General features: G+C 48.8%; 1 non-coding gene across 1 annotated transcript; it reads left to right on the plus strand.

Annotated features, from left to right (window-relative positions):
• The first annotated feature begins 314 nt into the window (after window positions 1–314).
• Window positions 315–512, plus strand: LOC136748967 (small nucleolar RNA U3). The gene has a single exon (XR_010816686.1). It is a non-coding gene; the product is annotated as a small nucleolar RNA U3 (small nucleolar RNA).
• The last annotated feature ends 6292 nt before the right edge of the window (window positions 513–6804 follow it).

Raw genomic sequence — 6804 nt, forward strand, 5'->3', positions numbered from 1 at the left:
TTGTTGTCAAATACATTGACCGTTTTTGGGTTTAATTTAAAATGCATTAGACTTTTTTTGTTTGTTTTTTATTTTTTCCTTTTAATTGTTTCTTTATTTTGTCTAATGCGTTTTCTGTTATTTTCAATGTATTTGACTCTTTTGTTGGTGTGCAGTTTTTGCTTTTATCACGTTTTGTTTATTTGATTTGAGCACGTTTATTTTAAAGTTAATTGTTTTAGTTTTGTTAAAAAAAATCACAAGATTTTAAAAATTTTAAGTGATTTTAAGAATTGATATTCTAAATGATTTTAATCACAAGTATTAAAATTGAAATTGTTCTATTTTAAGAAATGTAAAAATACTAAACCTAATAAACAGTATTTCTAAAGTGTTTGGTCTCTCTGACCCCGAGGAGGAGCCGTAGCGCCCCCTTCTGAGCGCGAAGCGGGCCGAGCTGCACTGCGGCTGCGCGGCCATTGATGACCGTTCCTCCCTCTGGGGCTGGAGGAAGGGGGCGCTTTCTGAGTGGTCAGACTCTTTACTCTCGTCAATAACAGAGCGGCTGTGTTTGCTCTGCGCGCTGCGCTGCCTCAGGAAGGGACACCAGTCCGGCCGCTTAGGAAGCCTGAGCCGCTGCGCATCACTGGCACCTGTTTTGGTGCGAGTGGAAGTGACAGCAGGACACCCCCAACAAGGGAATGCTTTTGCAGGTGGTGGCCGCACACAATTGCTCTCTCCTTATCCTTCCTGAGTGGTCAGACTCTTTATTCTCGTCATAATCAGACTCAGATTCTTATGTCTAGTTATATAGTACTTCCGAAACAATCATTAACAAGTGTCTCAGTTTTGAATAGATTTACAGATTTCTTTTTAGAGCACTTTACTCGCATTACTATATCTATATATGTATCTGTTGTTTCTTTTCATGTTGGAAGTTTGTACACGAATATTCCACATGAAGGTGGTTTGGAGGCGCTATCATATTATTTTGAACCCCAAAAGATTACATTCCTATGCATTTTCTATTAAAAATAACGGAATTTGTCTTGAAGTCCAACTATTTCTTGTTCAATAACAAGTATTATTTATAATCTCAGGGTACAGCCATGGGTTCGTCATTTGCCCCAAAATATGCAAATGTATATTTGGGTTATTGGGGAAAACAATATATTAATGATCGTTCCTCCAATCCACTATTACGAATTGTTTATTTAAGGAAAAGCTATATTGGTGATATAATTTTACTGTGGACTGGTTCTGCAGATGATTTGATGGTGTTAAGCAATTATATACAATACTCATCACACTTTGAAATTTACTATGGAATATAGTCAAAATGAATTGCATTTTTTAGATTTGAATATTTCCATAAATACTGATGGACATTTAATATGTCAATTTTTCGGAAACCCACTGCCCGAAATAGATCTTACATGCTCATCTGAAATATATGATTAAAAACATACCCTATGGTCAATTCACATGCCTTCAAAGAATATGTGGCAATGAGTCTGATTATGAATGTAAAGCTAAAGATCTCCAGAATCGGTTTCAGTTAAGGGGTTACAAAAGTGACAAACGAAGAGAAATTTAAAAATAGGTATATCAGAACATAAAGCTGCTATTCGCAATAACAATATGGACTATGCTATAGCCAGACATTATAAAAAAAAAAGAATCATGGGTCAGCCTCTAGTTTGACATTTGTGGCAATTGAAAAAATAGCAGAATAACATTAAGCGTTTGCTAAACAGAGAAGCGTTTTGGATTTTCACTGTAAAAGCAATGGAACCATATGGGTTAAATGAAACCCTGGATCTTAGTTCTTTTTTGTGAATGGATAAGTTTTGGGAAAAATGTATTGTTCAGATTTGATTCTTTCATGTGGAATATGGTGAGTGATCATGTTTATATGAAAATGAATTGTCATTATTGTTGGGATGTAATTGATATTAACGTTTTTATTATCTTTCCAATAGTAGGATCAATATATCAAAACTATGCAGTAATAGTGAGAGAAACCTTTGTCCAGCAGGGGGCATCGAGCTGTATTTGACAGTCTTCTTCTTTTCCTTGCAGGGAGCTGATCCATCAGGCCAGACCAGACGAGACGGGGAGGTGCCGGTTGACAGAGCTGCAGAGTCCTGGGTCCTTGGAGCGGTCCGGAGGCCGAGGCGAGTGGAGATTGGGACGGACCGGGAGCGACAGGGGACCTAGCCAGAGGAGTCGGCGGATGGGTCCCATCCAGAAACCCGGCCGACCATCTACCCGGAGCCCGGCCTGACCAGGACTGCTCCCTGCTGACGTCACCAGCCAGGATCCAGGAGAGGCCTCGGATTCCAGGGACCGACCAGGCCGATCGGTAACGTCCCTGAGGGAGGCCTCCTGCAGCCAGGGCCCGGACTTCTCCCCGGGAGAGGGGTCAGGTATGCCCTCCCGGCAGTAGTGGGAGAGCCGCAGGTCCTCAGGAGACGAGAGTCGGCGCCAGTGTCCTTTCCCAGAAAGACATCAGGGATGTAATGGCAAGGTCACTGGTGCTGGGGGAGGAGGCCTGCGGCGGCAGACAGCCGGGAAGGGAGAGACCACCCCCTCCCCTACCATTAGTTAAAAGAACAACTAGCGGGGTCTACACAGTTTTCTCCCCAGTTATACATAAAGCCTCTGCCCTGCCATCTGTTCGTCGGGCCTCGGCCTCAAAGGAACCAGGGAGAACCTCCAGCACCACGGGCCCTGAGCCCAGTGGAGTTTCGCCAGCCTTACCGGGTGGCGGGAGCCGAGCCCCCCAAATAGTCTTCCTAGAGGATCAAGCGATGAGGCAAATGATTGAAATGATGGGTGCTAGCGCTAAGCTAGGTGAGGGAGAAGAGAGGAGTGGGGAAGAGAAAGGTTTCTTTACATGATTGTTACGGAGCGGGTAATTGCCCTCACAGCCATTATGGCATTAACTATTATTTCAATAAATGTGAGGAGCATTGCTGAGGTGAAAAAGAGGACCGATGTTTTAAACTCTCTGGCTGGAATGAAGGCGGATATTATTTGTTTGCAGGAGTGTGGCATCCCGTTCCAAAAAGAATATAAAGATCTCCGGGACACTTGGACCCTAGGAGAATCCTTCTGGTCGGGGTCCAATGTGTCCCGAGCGGACGGGATTGCCGTACTCCTGAAAAACCCCTTCATAACAGTTAAAACATTTAAGGTAATAGAGGCGGGCAGACTGGCCAGCCTCGATTTTAAATACAAGGGGGCTGTATTGAGGCTGGTCAATGTCTATGCCCCCACCAGCCAGAGAGAGAGAGTCCTCTTTCTCCCTCAGCTACGCCCGCTCCTGATCGGCACCTTGCCAGTTATCATTTCAGGTGATTTCAACTGTGCTCTGAGGGATGTAGACCGGAGTAAGCCCCGCAACGATAGATCCAGCAGGGACCTCGCTGCGTTCGTGGAGGACTTTGAACTCTGCGACGCAGGTCGGGACCTGGTCCCCTTGTTCACCTGGGTGAGTTCTTCTGGCTCCTCCTTCTCCAGGATAGATCTCGTCCTCCTCAGCAAGCCACTGGAGAGGACCGCCATGTCTTCGGAGGCGGTCTTCTTTTCAGACCACAGGCTCCTGACGACAGAGGTGCTCATTCCGAGCACACGGGAGTCGGGGCCTGGGGTCTGGAAGCTCAACACCTCTCTGCTCGATGACCCTCGTGTGATTAAGACCTTTAGCAGACGCCTCGAGGAGTGGAGGACCCTGAAGGACCTTTTTGATTCTCCCATAGAGTGGTGGGAGATGATGAAGAAAAGAACCAAGGGCTACTTCATTCAGCTGGGGAAACGGAAAGCTCGCGAGAGGCGGGCGAGATATTCCCATCTAAACGGCCGCCTCCAGCGCCTGAGTCTTTTACAGCTCAGAGGCTTCGACCTAGCTGAGGAGGTGGCCCGGGTCAAACTGAGTCTCTCCGCCCTCTATCGGGAGGAGCAAGAGAAGATCAAGGTCCTTTCCAGGGTCCGTATCATGGAGGACGATGAGAAATGCAGCCGCTTCTTCTTCAAGAAAACGAAGGAGAGGCGGCCTGCAATGTCCTCCATGATCGACTCCTCGGGGCAAGAGGTGGAGGGCAGAGAGGCTGTTGAGACAGTGGTGCGGGATTTCTACAGGGAGTTGTACGACCAGAAGGTGGTGGATCAAAATCTGATCCATCACTTTCTGTCCCTGTTGGAGTCCCGCAATGAGGGGGACGAGGAGGAGGAGGAGGATCCAGAGATCACCACCACTGAACTCTCCCAGGTGATAAAGAGTCTTAACTCTGGAAGGACACCGGGTCCCGACGGGATCCCTGCTGAGTTCTATAAGATCTTTTGGGAGGTGCTTAAGGAAGATCTGGGCCAGGTCCTGGGGTCGATGTACAGAGAGGGCAGATTGGCCCCTTCGATGAAGAAGAGTATCCTCTCCCTTCTTCACAAGAAGGGAGACACGAAAGATCTGAGGAACTGGCGGCCAGTCAGCCTCCTGTGCACCGACTACAAGATACTGGCCAAAGCACTGACGCTCTGGCTGCAGCGGCCACTCCCTCAAGTCGTGGGTCCCGACCAGGTCTGTGGTGCCCGGGGGAGATCGGCGGCCGACAACGCCATGCTGCTCGGGGATGTCGTGGCCTACTCGAACGAGAGAGGGCTTCCCCTGGTCCTAATCAGCTTGGACCAGGAGAAAGCCTTCGACAGAGTGGGCCACGAATACCTGCAGCTTGTTATGGAGGGGATGGGTCTCGCTCTTGGCCTGAGGAAGTGGGTCAAGATCATCTACAGCGGCCTAAGCAGCAGGGTCCTTGTGAACCGCCACCTGACCGAACCATTTCCGGTCAGGTCGGGGGTCCGGCAGGGTTGTCCCCTGTCGGCCCTGCTGTACGTCCTCTGCTTGGAGCCGTTCATGCAGGCGATCCGCCGGGACGTCCGGGTGACAGGTTTCCATCTCCCGGGTTCCGGCGGAGAGCAACTGAAGGCCCTGGCCTATATGGACGACGTGGCCGTGGTCTGCACGGACGCTCCGTCCGTGGCCAGGGTCGAGGAACTGCTGGACGGCTTCTGCAGGGCGACGGGGGCCGCTGTGAATAAGGCCAAGAGCGAGATCTACCTCTCCAGGGCATGGCCTGTCGGCCGGGGCCCGCCGACCGTGTTCCCTGTGAAGCCGTCTATCAAGGTTCTGGGCATCACGATCGACGGGACCAACACGGGCACCCGGAGCTGGGAGGAGGCCATAGCGAAGGTCCAACGGAAGATCCACGGCTGGAGCACAAGGACCTTGACGATGGCTGGTAAGGTGCTGGTCGTAAAGGCCATCCTCTTCCCGATACTCCTCTACGTAGGAATGATCTTCCCCCCAGACAAGGTCATCGCAAAACTAGTGACCCGAATTATATTTCGGTTTGTCTGGGGGAGCAAAATGGAGAGGCTGAAAAGAGTGCAGATGGTGAAGGGTACCCTGGATGGAGGCAGGGGGGTCCCGGACGTTGTGCGGCTGATAAAGGCGCAGGGGCTGGCCTATGTGGTCAAGAACATCCAGGCTGCTGGCAAGAAAGTGAGTTTCATGAACCGCTTTTATTTTGCCAGCAGCCTGAGACCATTCGGCCTCTGCGCCATGGATAACACCAGGCCGCACTCGTGGGATCCCCCGCCGTTCTACAGGGCGCTCCGAGCCTTTGCGCTCGAAGTAGGCCTCCATAAAGTCGTGCTGGCCTCCTGGGATTATAAGACCATCTGTAGTCAGATGAGATCTGCCCAGGAGACCAGCCGGATAGAAGATTTCCCTCCCGAAACCTGCCGGTTTATCTGGGCTAACGCTACGCACGTTTGTCTCACGAATACGCAGAAAGATGTCTCCTGGATGGCTGTGAGTCGGTGTCTCCCCACCCGAGTGTTCATGCACAGAAGGGGCATAGCTCCTTATGACACCTGCCCCTATAAGGGTTGCCTGGGGAAGGAGACGGAGGCTCACATCTTTAGTGAGTGCCCCTCCGCCCACAGGGTCTGGCTCCTGTTTTCTCCGTTCCTCCACAGGTTTGCCGTTCCTGCGCGGGTGACCGCCCAGCAGATCCTGTACGGTCCGGCCAGGGGAATATCAACATCTACCCTGAGGTGCTGGTGGCGTGTCGTCTGCGCAGTGAAGCAGGCACTGTGGGAGGGACGGAACATCTGTCTGTTCAACAAGCAGGAGCTGGACCCGATCGTCATCGCGCGGAGGGGCATGGTGTTCGTAAGAGACTATGTCAATCTGGAGGTCCATCAGAGGGGCAAGGAGGAAGCCTATAAGAACTGGCGTATACAAGATCTGGGGGAGCTCAGGATCCCATGATGGGACCCACCTCCGGGGACGGTCAGTTCCCCCTGCTGGAGCCCGAGTCCAAGATCTTTTAAAGATTTTATGGATGATTGTTTTTAAAAAAGATTTTAAAAATGAATCTTAATTGTTTTTAAAGATTTAGTTGTTTTTAAATCACATTGTTTAGGGTTTTTGGTATAGTTTTGTTATATTCTTTTGTCAAATACATTGACCGTTTTGGGTTTAATTTAAAATGCATTGGACCTTTTTTGTTTGTTTTTTATTTTTTCCTTTTTAATTGTTTCTTTATTTTGTTCAATGCATTTTCAGTTATTTTCAATGTATTTGACCTTTATGTTGGTGAGCAGTTTTTGCTTTTATCACGTTTGTTTTGTTGTTTTGGGCACGTTTAATTTGAAGTTAATTGTTTTGTTCTTTGTTAAAATCACAGATTTTAAAAATTTTAAGTGATTTTAAGGATTGATATTTTAATGATTTTAATCACAAGTATTAAAAAAATTGAA

This window comes from Amia ocellicauda, chromosome 4 (assembly GCF_036373705.1).
Source record: "Amia ocellicauda isolate fAmiCal2 chromosome 4, fAmiCal2.hap1, whole genome shotgun sequence".
NCBI classification, from domain to species: domain Eukaryota; kingdom Metazoa; phylum Chordata; class Actinopteri; order Amiiformes; family Amiidae; genus Amia; species Amia ocellicauda.